General features: G+C 38.6%; 1 protein-coding gene across 1 annotated transcript in view; it reads left to right on the forward strand.

Annotated features, from left to right (window-relative positions):
* The first annotated feature begins 7,771 nt into the window (after positions 1-7,771).
* The window catches only part of ncor2 (nuclear receptor corepressor 2), a 93,637-nt gene continuing 84,959 nt past the window's right edge, over positions 7,772-16,449 (forward strand). Inside the window, exon 1 of the mRNA XM_023958647.1 lies at positions 7,772-8,015. The gene's annotated coding sequence lies outside the window, so the exon portion shown is untranslated. The remainder of the gene's footprint in view (positions 8,016-16,449) is intronic.

Below are 16,449 nucleotides of genomic sequence, written 5' to 3' on the forward strand. Positions count from 1 at the left end.
TAGTTGAAATTTGATGAAAGGTAAAAACTGTCTGCTTGGTAAAAATCCTCTGGTTGTTGAATTGAGTTTTTGAAAACGAAAAGGTTTCAAAAGTGATCACTCTTTACTAAGAAAGACCAGAATAAACACTAACCTGACTCCTATATATAGATTTTGGTCTGATGATGTAATCTATGGTTAGCTCTTGTATGATGACATCAAATGACATCAAATGACATCATGCTGATATCATATTGATGTAATCAGCATGATATCATATGATATCATCCTGATATATCAGCATGACATCACTTTGGGACATAAGAGTGTCCATTTTTAAAAAGCATTCAAAATACATTTTCTTATGCAAAGATACCTAAAAGGAAGAAGAAGAAAAGATTAAAGCTGCAAAAGGCGTCGTTAGGCCCGCAGGCACTATCCGGCTCCGCTGCCCACCTATACGCACCACTTTTGCTATCGCTGCCCATCTTTGATCAAGGCTAGTAAAATATGCACATGCTAATCATGCTAACTATGCTAGTCATGGTAATGTGGCTAAATGTACTAGCATTGCAATCAGCATCGTCAACTGACTCAGAAAAACATATTGTAACGATCCAGCCGGGACGTCACTTTAGTGGGGAAGCAAAAGTCAAGCTGCTAGCGTAGTGGCTTCCTTGAAGAGCTGTCCGTGCCCCATACGCCGCACGACCCCGCACAGTCTCAGGTTGGAAAAAGGCAGAGAAGTCAAGTAACCTTTTCAGCATCAAACCCGATTATTTAAGCACACACAAACAGCCCAAACAGCATGGACGTGACTTATGATTTCAGCCCTCTCACTCAAGGTTTTCACCCCAAAACTCCCCACTTCCCATGAGCCTTAGGGGCTGAAGGCGGGGCTAACCCCCAGGTCGCTACAATATTGCTTAATATGCTAATCATGCTAATAATGCTGGTTATGCTAATGTGGCTAAAAGTTCCACAATTTTTCTTTTACTATATACTGGTCATTTCTTTTTGGGCTTATACCTTTCCTTTGAGGGATTTTTGAACATTTTGGTGTTTTTTCGTCATTTTTGCGATAACAATTTGGACGTTTTTGCTGTGATGTTATGAGTGTTTGTTTTGCTGAGCTACACAGTTGTCATGTCGTTTTGGGCTTTTGACGACTTTTGACAAGTTTCTTTTGACGTTTTGAACCTTTTTGAGTGTCACTATTGCGAAAACAATATGGTCCTTGTAGTCAGTGACTGCTGCGGGCCATAATAAAAAATACAAAGTAATATCAAATGTATTTAAGGTATTATTTAAAAATTTTGATGACTCATCTGGTCAACCCTTCCTTCTGACTGTCCTCTGTCGACAAATACCGGCTGGTGGTCCCTGCACCAAAAGATCACAAGCTTAACTCTTTCTCTACAATTCTGTAATGTTGGAATAAACTGTTCAACTGAACACAAACAGCTACATCACTTCCAATATTGAAAAATCAAAATTAAAAACAGAAAATTTCCATAGCTGACGTTGCGATTAGGATGCAGGAGAAAGCGCCTAAGTTTTAGACATTTTTCCAGCTGAGAAATGTGTTTTCATGTCTAAACTCACAAACTGTCTTTTTTCTTGGTATGTATATCAATTGTGTGTTCTTTTTCAAAAAATAGTTTGCTTCATATATAAAATAATGTAAATCTAAATGTACTCTGCTTTTGAAGCAGAACAACCTAGGACACAGACACTGGTGTGGACCAAATGGCAAAGCCTTTATGTACGCTAATGGTACTCCAGAGAGACTATAATGCTATGATCGGATTCTATACAAATAAATGATGAACATTCTTTCTGCAGTTTTGTCCGTTATTGTAGTGGTTGCATCATTAAGGGGGGTGTACACAGTGTTAATGGACATGGAGTATATGTTGTCTTTTTTTTAAGATCAAAGAGAAAAAACAGCAAATCATTGTTTGATCGGGGGGCGTCTCTCATCGAAAAAATAAAGGTTTTTCGTTTCTTTTTTGCTCATTTTACTGCAAACAATGGTGACATGGAGTTGTGCTGGAACACATCCATGCAATATTCACTTTAGCATACACCACATGAATTCACACAGCCTAACAGATGGCTGACTGAGCTCAGCTCTGGCATTGCAAAGCCATTTTCTTACCAGCATGTTCATTTCAACATTTAACTACGGTAGTATAAAAATGTTTTGTATATGTCCTCTGCAGTTAAGACCAAAGAGAAAAATACTGCATCAATGAAAAGAACAAATCACACCACAAAATAATTTTGTGGTAATTTTTTTTCATGCCCACAAAATTTAAAAACACATTAAATACATTTCAGAGGATTTCTGCACACCCTAAAGCATATTTCAAACCAAGGCGACAGAAATGAAAAGACAGTTTAATTACACGAATATATGATGTAACAAAAGGCTGAGTATTATCCTGTTCTTCCTTCCTTGTGGGTGAGGCTACAGGGATTCAAATTGTGTCTAACTAGTAACATTTAGTCTACATATGATCTTGATAAAATGAAAGGAAGGGGGGGAAAAAATGAGAGGCATGTGTGTTGGCAGTCACCCAGGTGTGGACAGACTCAGGAAGTGAAGCCGGAATTCCAACAATGCAGGCAGTCATTGGGCTTTTCAGTGGGCTTCTGTCAGTTTTGCTCACAGTGCTTTTTTGTGGCAGAGGAAGCAGTTAGGTGAAATCCTGTGGCTGTAAGTAAAGCTGAGCTTTTACCCTGCATATTAAACCGCAACTGCTGTGCAAATGATAGGGGGGCATTGCTCCTGATATGATCTATGACACTAAAGGATTTTCCAGCCTGTTTAATATGAATGCAGTTGTGACAAGAATAAACGCCAGCAGTGGGCAAAGTGAATTATGACTCTCCTAAAACTTTACATCACAAAATTAAAAAAGCCACGTAATTATACTGCTTTTACAAATAGCAGCATTTACTCTGCAGCATTAATCTCCACAGAATAGCATTGAAATGGGTAAAATCTTGAATGTAACTAATTTAGTTCTTTAAATGCAACTTGCAAAGGCATTAGATGAGCATAAATGTGTTTAGAATCAGCCACAGTGCTAAATGATGCGGCTTTCACAGAATTGTTTTATTAATGGAAGCTCTGCATCTCCTTAAGGAGATCTGTTTGCATGATGATTTCCCTCGCAGCCTCCTCCCTCTTCTGAGGGATTTTACTTTCTCATATTTTTATTTCAAATCTGTCATGACAATCTGCAATGCTCTTCTCCCCAGAGGCATCCTTTTGAATCACCAAAACTAAGATGATGCAGCCACACTTTCACAGGGAAACAGAATCTTTTATGAGATTTTAATTTAAATACCGATATACCATTTCCATTTTAAACACTTTTGAATTGTTGCCAATTAAAAAAGTGTTTGTGCGCATATTTAAATATTTACAAGACATAAACATTCACAATCTCAGAATAGTAACTCTGCCTTCTGATCCTGCAAAACTGAACTCTTGGGAATCCTGCAGTAGAAAAACCACTGCTGTGGAAGACAAAGCCAAAAGCCCCTTCTGTTTCATCAGTGGCTTTGAACAGATAAATGGTCTGCATTTATGTAGCGCTTTTCTAATCTTGTTGACTGCAAGTCACATTTACACATACTGCTCTCTCGCTCTCTATGGCATTTTCCTTTTTTCAGAAGACAAAGGATTCTTTTATCTGCCATGCACACAGCAATGATGACAACAGTTTGCTGTGAGATTCAGTGTCTGGCCCAAGGACACTAACATGCTGGCTACAAAGGCCAAGAATCAAACCACTGACCTTTCTGATTGCTCTATCTCATAAGCCACAATGGGTTCCAGACAAGGTAAAGTATTATATGAAAAAAAGATATTTCAAAGCAGCGGTCTTTCTTCCTGATGTGAATGAAAGGTAAGGCTTGATATTAAATATTTAATTGTATATCTATTTGTATTATATTTGTATTTGTTAGGTTTGGGTATCACAGCCTGAAAACCAAATAGATTTTCAATCAAATTTGATTTATTTAAACATTCAATTTATTTTTCAGATTTCCACCTAAAAACAATTCTGTTTATGTACGATTTATTTTTCTTTTTTCATATAAAGTGATCAAAGATGGAATTTGTATATATGCAATGGGGAAGTCTAACAAGAACCGCAAACAAGGAAGTCATTTGAAAAATACATGTAAATAATTTTATAGGAAAGTCAATTCATAAGTTTGATGATCTGTGTTTTCTAAGTAAAGACAATGAAGTTTGTCTTTACTTAGAAAACAAACTTCATCTTTAAATCTATGTTTTAAACCCATCTTTAGTCTCTGTCTTCAAAGAAAAGGTTATCACTGATATTAAAGGTCAACCTATAGTTCTCCTAGTGTGTCAAATATTTACGAGGTCTTGGCTGTTAGCAGTCCAAAGTGCGCACTCTAAAATGACCATAATGCACATTTTTTACTATGTTTGAAAAGCTTTTTTCAAAGCTAATGTTTTAGAAATGTTTGTTTGTTTGTGCCAAAAAACGGCAGAAATTAGGTGCAAATGCTGCAGCATGGGAGACCATTTTGGTAGCTTGTGGGAAGCTGCTAGGAAGGTTTCAGACCATTTAGCAGGCCCTGGCCTCAGCAAAGTCATCAACTATGAACACAGCGGGAGGTTGTTGGGATCCCCCAAATGCTATCCTTCAATGTTAGGACACTGTATTCACAGCTTGTCCTTCTCTATAGGGATCAAACAGCACAGATGTTGACTTCCTGGAGAGTAAATGGTTGACTTGACCTCGAGTTCATTTTGCAGTGAGCGTGGGGGTGGTTCATATATAATTAGAGGACCAACATAGTTCAGCACGGTAATGTGTTATCCATCCACCCGTCTGTCCGTCCATGTCAAAAGTGGAGAATGGGGAGGTCTACTCACTGATGATAAGCCCACCCTCTTCAGTTTTTGAGGGTCACCTGCTGTAGATCTTTAACTCCATTGTCAAGATTGAGTTAATAAACAACCCCAAAAACCAGCTGTGGACTAGGTTTCCATAGCGTGATCAATCAATTTGGAAAAGATCAATCTTTTACTTTATAGCCTTTTACTCATGACTAGGAATCAAAATGGATCTGCTCAGTGTGTCGCTTCCTCCCTTCAACCTGACAGAACGTTACCAGATTTTGGGATGTGAAGCTTCAGGCTCACAAATCTCTTCAGGTTATCTTAGAAATATCTTTAAAAAAGGATAATACGCTGTCTTTATCTGAAAATACTAGGGGAGTAAGGATTTATTGATTTAATCGATGAGTTGATTTAGATACAATCCAAACTGATTGATCTGACTGAAGCAAGTTGTTAATTGTATTGAATCAACTTATACCACTTTGAAGTCATTTCAAAATTAAATCAATTGGTTATATCAATATTGAGAAATTCCATTCGGATTAAAGCATGCAAGGTTTATTTGACTAAAATGTAAAAATGACCAGGTGTCATCATGGCAGGCAACACACATGTGATGGTAACAAAAAGTCATCAAGCCATCATTAAAGTCCAGTGTGTGGAAACACTGAATTTTACAAAGCCATGTAACCATTCAGTGTGCTATAATGCTCTAATAATGTTCTGTTCATATTCTTTTTGTGTGGAAAAACAATGAACTTTGAGAAACTAAAATGTGAATGTGCCATTAATTCTTGTTTACTTGTTAGTTTGTATACATATTTAATTTACATTTCATTATCTTGCAAGAAAAACAAGAAATCTAGAAAATTTCACATGAACTGTTCTGGACCAGGTATCTAACTCTGAGTCACACTGGACACATTTTGGCTAAAGATGTCCTAGATTCATTTTTAGCTCAGTGAATTGGATCAAATATTAATAGTGTTCAAAATGAACCAATATTGACTATAAATCATTTCAGCAACAGGCCTGGAGTTTACCCAGCCCCACTATGGAGCAGGTAGAATATTGAGGGGGGGCAGGTCAGGGTATGCTGAGATTTTTGGGGTGTCATATCCCTCCAAGCCCCTGAAGTACTTAGAAAACCATGCTATCATCATATCAGTTGATCTATTCATAAATCTATCTTCTCTTTTGATCTGTTTGATATGTTTATATACGTTTTATGTTGAATGCCTTTTCTGACACTACTCTCTATATTTAACTAAGACTTTTAAAAGAGCTTCTATTTTTTTTAAAGACAGATAAAGCTGCAACCACTGACGTTGTTTTTAACTTCCCCCCATGCTGTTTGCTGTTCATGATTGCTCTGTTTTGTACAATGCATATCTTGAGTTAATTGTTCTGCAGAGCAGAAACCTGCTGAAAACCAGTTTTAAATGGAGTCAGGCCAGATTATCCATCCATCTTCTTCCGCTCATCCGGGACCGGGTCGGGTCGGGTCGGGTCGGGGGGGGGGGGGGGGGGGGGGGGGGGGCAACAGTCTACTTAAAGATGCCCAGACTTCCCTTTCCCTAGTCACTTCCTCCAGCTCCTCTGGGGGGACCTAAGACGTTTCCAGGCAGGCCGAGAGACATTGTCTCTCCAGCGTGTCCTGGGTCTTTCCTGGACATCCCCAGAACACCTCCCCAGGGAGGCTTCCAGGAGGCATCTGGACCAGAGGCCCGAGCCACCTTAACCGGTTCCTCTCAATGTATGGGAGCAGTGGCTCTACTCCAAGCTCTCTCCGGGTGACCGAGCTTCTCACCTTATGTCTAAGGGAGTGTCCAGACCCCCTACAGAGGAAGCTCATTTCAGCTGCTTGTATCCAGGATCATGTTCTTTTGGTCATGACCCAGAACTCACCACCATATGTGAGTATTGGAACGGAGATCGACTGGCAAATTCAGAGCTTTGCTTTCTGGCTCAGCTCTCTCTTGACCACAACAGACCGCTACAGCGACCGCATAACAGTGGACACTGCGCCAATCCGTCTGTCAATCTCACGCTCCAATCTTTCCTCACTTGTGATAAAGACCCCAAAATATTGAGACTCCTCCACCTGTGGCAGGAGCACTCCACCCACCCAGAGAGGACAAACTACCTTTCTCCGGCTGAGAACCATGGCCTCAGACTTAGTGGTGCTGACCCTCATTCAGCAGCTTCACACTCGGTTCACGGAGGGGAGGCCAGATTATTTTTTATCTTTTTGTGTTCAATAAACGAATGAATGAATTAATGAATTTACCAGGCTTGGGACCAGCACAAGCAGGACATGGGCTTGTGCCCTGTTGAGGCTGGATTCATCTTTTTTTTTTTTTTTTAAGTATGTATGTCTTTGTCCATATTTCTGTCTGTCCATCCTTACATTTCTTTTCTTTTTTGCATTTTGTTGTTGTTTGTGATTTTTATTTTATATTTTTGGATTGGGATTTTTCTTTGTTTTTTTTTGTGTCATTTTTATTTTTTTAGTTAATTAGGATTTTTGCGGGCCATCCCGTTTTAGGGGGCAGTAACGACATTTGAAGGGGCATTGCCCCCTTTTGCTCATGTCTATATCCGGCTTTGATCGTTTAGGACTTACACCCCTAAAAAATACATCCATGTAACCCAGTATACATATTACTTACTTTGAGAAACATAGACAAGCTAATCATAAATACAAAAAACAAAACAAAAAAACAACTGGAATACAAATAAATGGAAGTCACAGATTTGAATCTTGGCAGGTTGACAGTGATTTTGTTGGGGGCCTGAGAAGCGTGCAGTCACTGAGTGAAGAGGAGGAGCGAGCCAGCCTACGGACCTATGGAGAGCCAGAGAGGCGGTTCAGCCCCGCGATGGTCTTAGCAGCAGCCGTTCACGGAGTAGAATCAGACCACTGTGTTGTGCAGGAACTGGCACGGCGTCGCCGAAACCGTCAGTGGTAACAAATGAAAACGAAATTGACTCTTTCGAGTGGATTATTATGTGGAGGGGAGATTCGTTCTGACCGGGAACGCCGCTGAGCGAAATTTGGTTCGACTGACGGAGACGGGAACGTTGACTGTTGGAGTGGACGGAATTACCGCCGATTGGTTTCTGCTCTACCGCTAAGGTTAGTTAGCATCCATTGCTGGCTCGTCTGTCGGTGTCGGGGTATGCTCTGTTGTCGGATGAAGGGGTCCGGCTATTCTTTGGAAGAAAAACACGGTAGTATTGACCTTTTCGAGCGTAATCACGTCAGACGGTACATTAAACCCATTAGAAAACAACGTTGCAAAAGTATTCGACCAAATTGTTCCTCACTTCGCTTTGGTGTATTGTCGTTGGCAGACTATTCACGTCAAGTTAATTTTATTTTAATCAGAAACACGTGCTACATGGCTAGGCTAGGTTAGCAAAGAGCTAACGGGAGCCCTCAGCTAGCTGTCAGACAGAGCTACCGAACAGCTAACGCCTGGTTTAAGTAAACTTACCTGGTGGTGACGGTTCTACTGTCAAAGTCCTAAACTCAATGTTGAAAGTATCTATCAGGATCACCAGCTGTTAACTCTTTACTACCATTGTATTCACGATGACTGCATAGTCCTTAGCTTGCTAACTTAGTTGACGCCTCTGCCTGGTTTGTAAACACTGCCACTAATAAGTGTATATATCGTACATATTTTTAAATTAAACTATTATCTGTAACAAACTAGTTTGCTGTGATATAAGCTTAAAGACAGTTGTGGATGGAAAGAGAACTACTTCAGGTTTAAGAAAAAAAAAGAGGCATCAGCATTAATGGCGTTGTGATTGGTTAGCTGGGGAAACGTTATGACAATATGTTTACAACCCAGTTTATAGTCCATTTGTATTTTGATTATATACAATTGAAATATTGATCGGCTTTTGAGCATAGTAATAAAGATTTACCGGAGATCCCCGTTTATTTTTGATAAACAATGATGCAAAGGTAATTCTGTTGTAAAACGTGAATAATGGGAAAATAAGTGTTAAGTTTTTTCTTTAATATATTTGACCACATTGTGCTTTTGATTTTCAACATAAAAATACTATATTTTAATCCAATTTGGATGCTTACTTTGACTTAAAAATCCCATTGCCCTAGCATAAATGTAGTTTTATTCTGTCTTTCTAGGAAGTTGTAGTCATTGATAACTCAGCATTACAAGTTTTGAGTGTTTGTGGTTTGACCACTGTCTTTTCCTTCCTTATTTTCTACCTGTCCTAGCTGCCATGGGGCGAGCAGCAGGCTGCAGTAGTCCTCATTAAACAGAGCCAAATATTTGTCTTAAATGGAATGGAATATATGTGGTCATCTAAGACCAAGTACCATACTGAACATCTTCTTTATCCATCCTCCTATTCTGCCCTCTTTGATGTTGACCTAACAGATGTGAGCATCTCAATTGTTTTGAACTGGAGCAGTTATGTCAACAAGTCACCACACTGTAGGAAATGGAAATGGAACAGTAGCTTTTACAGTTGTCTTTATGCATGACATTTTTGAGAACTAATGCTTGGCTTTTATTTTCTTACTTGCACTTCTATATTTATCCTAGAACTGTGTTTTTCAACCTTTTTTTTTAACTCAAGGTACACATTTTCTCCTTGACAAAAATCCCAAGGCACACCAAGAACCAAAAGTGTATATAAAAAAAGAAACTTTGTAGTCTGTATTGATGTGCAGTCCCTTCATGATCTCGGATGCATATTGTGTAATAATTGAGTCACAAAAAGTGTGAAGTTGCAGCTGTTTTTCCTAAAAGTTGCGATAGCTTTCAGTAATACATTTCTGCTATATCAGTTGAAAATCTGCCCAGGTAGTTGTTATTCCCCCAGTTTAAATTTTATTAATTTATGTTAGCCTCAAAATGAAGAAATGATATAAAAACAGTAATATGAACTTTCTGAACAGTGATTTTTAAAATCTATATTTTCAGTTAAATCTTTTTGGGATATTTTCACTGTTTTAGAACAGCATGCTTGATTAAATTTTACCAAAAAAAAGACCAACATTATATCCATTAAGTTCAGTTCCAACTAGACAAGAGTGAGCATGCTGAAGTCTTATTAGTTTTTCTTTTGCCTAAGTCAGAAATGTATCGTAACCAAACTGCTTTTATTTTTGTGTGAATAAATTGTTTCATTATAGTTTGAATGTGTGTGTTGGCCACTTCAGTTTAATCCTCTTTCTTTTATTTAGTAATAGTTTTCTATTTGAACTTAAAATTTTTCCAGAGTGTTTAAAGTCTGAAATAGAATTTGTCCTTCAACCAGACATTATTAGAAAGCAGCTGTTTCAGTTATATAGATGGAGCAAACACTGGAATCTCTGGCTGTTAATGATTCCTTTGTGCTTCAACACAAACTTTGAAGGAGAACTAAACTGTTTTCCACTGATTTCATCAACAACATTTGCAAATTGTTAACAACATATGCTTTCGTTTGTTGTGCTTCATGACAGTTTACAGCAGCACAGTAAGACACCCTGTCACATTAACCCAGAAAATTATTGGAGACGTAGTGAAAAGCAGTGATGCTGGACAGACTGGCGTTTCTGTGCTTCATTGTTTTACTAATTTTTTACACGGTTTGACACCGGATCCGGCGGGAAGCTGCTAGTGATCGTTTGGATCACTAATACCTAAGAAGTCCTTACGAAATTAAAAGTTGCACTTTTTGTTACCATTACCACAGTCATTCAAGATTTACAGGAAGGCTAGGTTTTTTTTTTGGAAATAATGATTTGCTGCAAAGTAGTTGAATCTAGTGAATTACATTCTTTCTTGTCATTAAATTCAGTTGAAACTAGTCCAAACCAAACAATGCTGTCTGAAGGAGATGAAAAACTGATTTTTAGATTGAATGCACGTATCTGATATGGGGGTTGGTATATCTAAAGCAGCTGTAGAGCGTAAGGACAACAAAAGAAAGTGAATCTTATCTTTTTCTAGCATTTAAAAAATACAAATCTCAAAGTTAAAGCAGATTTCTAAAGATGCCTCAACAGCAGTTTAAAACATGGGTGGGCTGCTCAACTATAATCTTTGTGTGAGGCACAAAGTTAAGTACTAAAGTGAGGCCTTGTGTGCCTATGTGAGCAAGTGTTATTACAGGTTGCTCAAGAAAGAATGAACAAATGAAATTAAATGTACCTGTAAGAAAGAGAGCACAAAAGCCTTTATTCAAATCTGTGTACAAACGTGCAATATATTCACTTTGCTGCAACTGTTTTGTTGCTGTACAATCCTACTTATTCTTGTTATTATTATTATTTTAAGTGGAAAGACCCACTCAGATGAAATTCGTGATTTGGGTGTTTTAACATGATTTTTCTGATAAGGACATACAGAAAGAAAACTAAGCTCAAAATTGGAATTCTGAATATATTTATAACATTTAAATTTTAGTGATTCAGTAAGAAATATGCTGGACGTGCCACAAGCTTCCTGTCTGGAGACAGCAGCGATGAGGGGAATGTGGGGATGGGTTGCTCTGTGGAAATGGTCCCGCCCACAACGAAGAGGTGAATGTCTAATGAACTAGTGCCGCACAACACTTCATTTATTTTTTAATGAAGGTTTGAATTTTGAGAGTTCAAAAAACACTTTAGGCCAAAGGATGACTGGAGTGGGTCTGTAAATGGTCCATGGTTCACGTGGGCCAGTACAGCCTAGAATTTGGTTGACCTGCCCATTGATGCTTTAAAAGGGGAATAAAAAACACAGTGGGGGGGGGGGGGGGGTAGCGGTGGTGTGGATTTACTATGAATTGTTTCACAATAGAGGTCTTTGTTTCTTTTATAGACTGTCTTGATCTTTTTAAAGTAAAGCCAAATGTTCATGTTTAAGGCGAACATTGAGCAGCTGTGTCCATCAAGTGTAGACAGTGAAGTGCAAGTTCTGATAAGACTTTGTGTTTAAATTCAGGAGAACCTCCAGGTGCATTCATACCAAACAGTCCTGTGGTTTTTCTGAAGGCTATAGGGGTTAGGTAATTCCCTGCAGGGCAAATCTTCTTCTCAAGCCTTTTCATAGTTTGCACTCAAACTCCAATAGGAGTGTTTATGTTACGTAAAATTATTCAGGTCAAAGTTCTTCTGTCATAAATAAACAAAGATGTTTATGTAGTAGACTGTCTATGTCTATATCATGACATTCTTAAGCCTTTCAGAGTAAACTATATCCATATATATGATAATATAGTACCTTTACGATTTAAAAAAATAAATAAATCAGAAATTAATTTTCACAGCTAAATTTACTACCCAGAAGTAAGATGACTCAATCTCTGAGGCTTTTGCTCCTTGTGGGTGCCGCCCATTTCATAATGTCAGCCTAGAGCAGCAGCGTGTCAGTCTCTGGTCTGATTTATCCAAAGGTGTTCTATCAGGTTCAGGTCAGGGCTCTGTGCAGGTCAGTCAAGTTCATCCACACCAGAATCTGTCATCCATGTTCTTATGGACCTTGCTTCGTGCAGAGGTGCATTCATGTTGGAAGAGGAAGGGGCCTGCTCCAAACTGTTCCCACAAGGTTGGGAGCATGGAATCGTCCAAAATGTTTTGGTATCCTGAAGCATTCAAAGATCCTTTCACTGAAGGGGCCAAGCCCAAGTTCTGATAAACAACCCCACACCAAATTGCTCTCTCGGCACAATGCAGTTCAAAATGTATCGTTCTCCTGGCAACCTCCAAACCCAGACTCGTCCATCAGATTGCCAGATGGAAAAGTGTGATTCATAAGTCCAGAGAACGCATCTCCACTTCTCTAGAGTCCAGTGGCGGCGTGCTTTACCCCACTGCGTCCGAAGCTTTGCATTGCACTTGGTGATGTGTGGCTTAGATGCAGCTGCTCGGCCATGAAAACCAGTCCATGAAGTTCTCTGCGTACTGTACTTGGACTAATCGGAAGGTCACATGAAGTTTGGAGCTCTGTAGCAATTGACTTTTAGTCCAAGTGTGTTTGCATTTAACGAGTGGCTTACAATCTGATCATAAGGTTGAATTCCCAGTATGAGTTCCTCTTTCTGAATGGAAAACATTTTTTAAGTGTAGGGTATCTGTAGTCCACTAAATCAGAAGCTTGGGAAACAAATGTGCTAAAATGAGGAATTGGATTCATCTTTTGTATGAGAGGGCAATAGGGACACATTCGACTTTTGGCTGACTGTTTAACCCCTGGTTCAAGTTTAGCTCTTAATGCATAACTGAATTTATTAAACAGGAATAAGGAAGGCTCATACTCATTTTGTTGTCAATCGCTGATAATTTGAAGTACAACAAACCTTTTTTATTTTCATTTCCTTTTCTGCTTTCAATCATGAACGGACAATTTACTAAAACAAAAACGGTTTTGTTTTAGAAAGCACAAATTCAGTTCAAACAAAAACCCAGGTTGTTGTATCCACTCCGATCATTTTTTAAATGTATTGTAAAAGTGTTCCCAGTGGGCTTTTAATTATGATTATGCCATTTTCAGCCGAAATTGAGCTGTTTTCTTGGACATAGTTTCTGCAGAGTGGCAGGAGTTATCCATCTGTTTACACTCTCTTCCGCTAGCTTACAACCCCAACCTAACATTACCAGTGCAACAAAAGTGGTGAGCAATAGTGGAGCTTTCCTGTTGTACATTACATTTTGAAGCCAGATGCCAGCTCAGACGAGTTAAACAAAGACGTACGTGGATCTAGTCATCCACATCAGAATGGAGCGAAGCCGGGAGCTTGTGGCCCATTGTAACTTCTATGTCACAGATACTCAAATGCATTTTTTGGTCTGCTCCTAATTTAAAACAATTTGAATAAATAAATACTCAGACATGTAATTTTAAGCTTAATTATCTCTATATTTATCCTCCAACCTTTAGAAAAATGGCAGAAGAGCATGTTAAAAAACCCCCACCAAAACCACAATTTTTATTGGAGTGGGTCTTTAACTGTCATTGGAAGATGGGAGTGCCTATCCGTATAACTTTGAAAATTGAATAAAACATATTTGAAATGGAAACAAAAGAGCTGTATGGGGGGAAAAGGTGTGGGTCTAAATTTGGGCTTTGAAAACGTCTGGATATATTGTTTTGCTTATGTGTCACTGTGCTGAAAGCACCATTCATGAGTGTTTTAAAAAAATGGCAGTAAAAATGGAAGTACTTTGGCGTGTACCATATAAGTGATTTTTCTGTTTTGTGATAGTGACTTTTTATATTTTGGTTTGCACATATGTAGAATAGCACATGGAGCAGAGAAAGGTACCTATCAAAATAATGGACAGATGACTCCGATATTGCTAGAAAGAAGCAGTCTTTACCTCGCATGATTAGAATGTATTTATTTTTGGAGCACCCTTTTTTATGTATATGATCACTTATTAATTATAACCCGCAGCTTCATCATAAACATAATTTAAGAATACAGCAACCTTATTTAGCCCTTTTTTCAAAGTAACAAAAAGAGATCTATTATGTGGGTTGCTCAGCAACAGTGGAAGAAAGTGCTTCATCAGTCTTGATTATAACATTTCGTCATGTGAGCCAGTCACCAGCCCCATTGCCACAGAGAAGTCCTACAAATGAACAACACTGGCCGCTGTCGATCTAAAGACAAACATGAAAGGGGATTGTGCAAGAGTCATGTGGGTTAGAGTTCATATTACTCATCCTCACGGCCAACTGCTCTTGTGTTATTTGGAGCATCTGTTGAGCCATATTTGCTTATTCATAGGTCGATAAGAAAACAGAATTGAGCTGTTGAAAAGTCAAGTGCATGTGTATGTTTAAGACTCATTTATTTGTTTTCTTTGCAGCTGAAGTGACCATGTTTGACTAACGGTGGTGTTTGTTGGAGCTTCCATTTGTTTTAATCTGGATGACCAGTTATTGTATTCTGAAATGAAAAAACAGAAGACTCATTCTATAGTCTTTACACCACTTGCACAATCTCTATCAAAAGGAAAGTGATATCCATCCATTCTACTAAACCCGCACTGGGTTGCTGGAGCCTGTCCTACCTACTGTGAAAAGTGAAATCTTAGCTTTTTTCGAAGCTCTTTCAGTATTTTCCACAAACTCTTTATCACAGTTGTTAATTGTAAGATGTATTTTTATCCTACCTTATATGAAGCTTTAGTGAAAGCAAATCTGCATTCCAACACCATCATTGTAATTTTAGCGCAAGAAAAATAAAGCAAGACAAAAACAGGTTTGTAAGGCGCACTGCCTTGAGAATCCTTAGCATGTTAGAGGAACCTTGAAGGGTAATGCGAGGCATTCACTTTAAAACCGCCTTCTAGGCACATTCTCTCCTGTTCTGCCTCCCTTTCACTGAATGAGTAACGGCAGCAGTCAAAACATTTCTGCCTCTCTGGTGCACCTGTAATGTTTTGTTTGTGGAGGTGGAATGCTGTTTGGCTTGAGCAGGAAGAATATTATAATCAAACACAGCTGCTGTGTTGCTGCTCCACAAATTACAAAGTATTGTGCAATGGACAACGTCACCTCGGCCGTAGGAAGAGTAGGTGTGCTGAAGTTAAAGGTGTACCTTTTTTTTTTGGTTCAGTATTTTTATGATCTAAACTCTAACAGACTGGGATCAGTTTGCTTAGTTTGGAAGATCCTGGAGCAAAAAAAAAAAAAAAAGTCAACCCAAAATATATTGTTTTTCACATCACACCCCTATTGCATCAGTCAGGTTTTTGCTTTGTCACAGGAGAGAAAGGATGGAAAGTCGATTTGTGTAACCTCCAAATTTTGCCCTCATCAAGTTTAATGTTTAGTATACAGTCTTCAATGAAAACTTTTACTTCACCCTAAAAGGATAAATGATTATTCCGATGAAAAGCTTTCAACGGACTAACATTTTTAGAAGACTTATTTGGAGAAAACTGTATTATCATTTTTTGGTTGTGTGTTGCAGCCATTTGATCAAAATGACACTTATTTTTTTGTTTTTTTAAAAGCTTCTATTTTTGTCTCCTCTCTTTTGACACAGGGCTCTAGAGTGGGGGACTAGATTTTTCAACCGTGCGCCTTAAAAAAATCCATGGTTGCACCGGTGCGCCCAGCCGTTCTGTGGAAAAAGAAAGAAAATCTCTGTGACTCTGAAAGTCGCTTTCCTGTATGCGTGTGTAGGTGTAACACACCTCCCTCTATTAAGAATGACTGTTTTTATGAGAATGTACATCTGAGTCGTTCAGTTTATGTCAGTGCGCACGGGCCCAGTACTGGCAGCAGTTGGAGTGGATGAAAAGGGTTAAAATCCTTCAACATCAGAGCTTGAGCTCCGGTTTTTAACATTCTTTACTACCGTAACTTTACCACTGTTAACACAATTAACATAATTCTAGCGGATTCTTTTTTTCTTTTTCTCTTCTTCTAAAGAAAAGAAAAAAATCCAGCAGATTCTAAAGCAGAGAAAAGCAACCTTATGCTGATATGCAGCACCGTGCAGTTGTGAAGTGTTTGTGTAATCAACGTTTATCAGCGGATACTGTGGTGGAGAAAAGTGGTTTTACACCGCAGCACTACATTAGTAATGTGTTGCATATCAGT

Source organism: Oryzias latipes, chromosome 9 (assembly GCF_002234675.1).
Source record: "Oryzias latipes chromosome 9, ASM223467v1".
In the NCBI taxonomy this organism is placed as follows: domain Eukaryota; kingdom Metazoa; phylum Chordata; class Actinopteri; order Beloniformes; family Adrianichthyidae; genus Oryzias; species Oryzias latipes.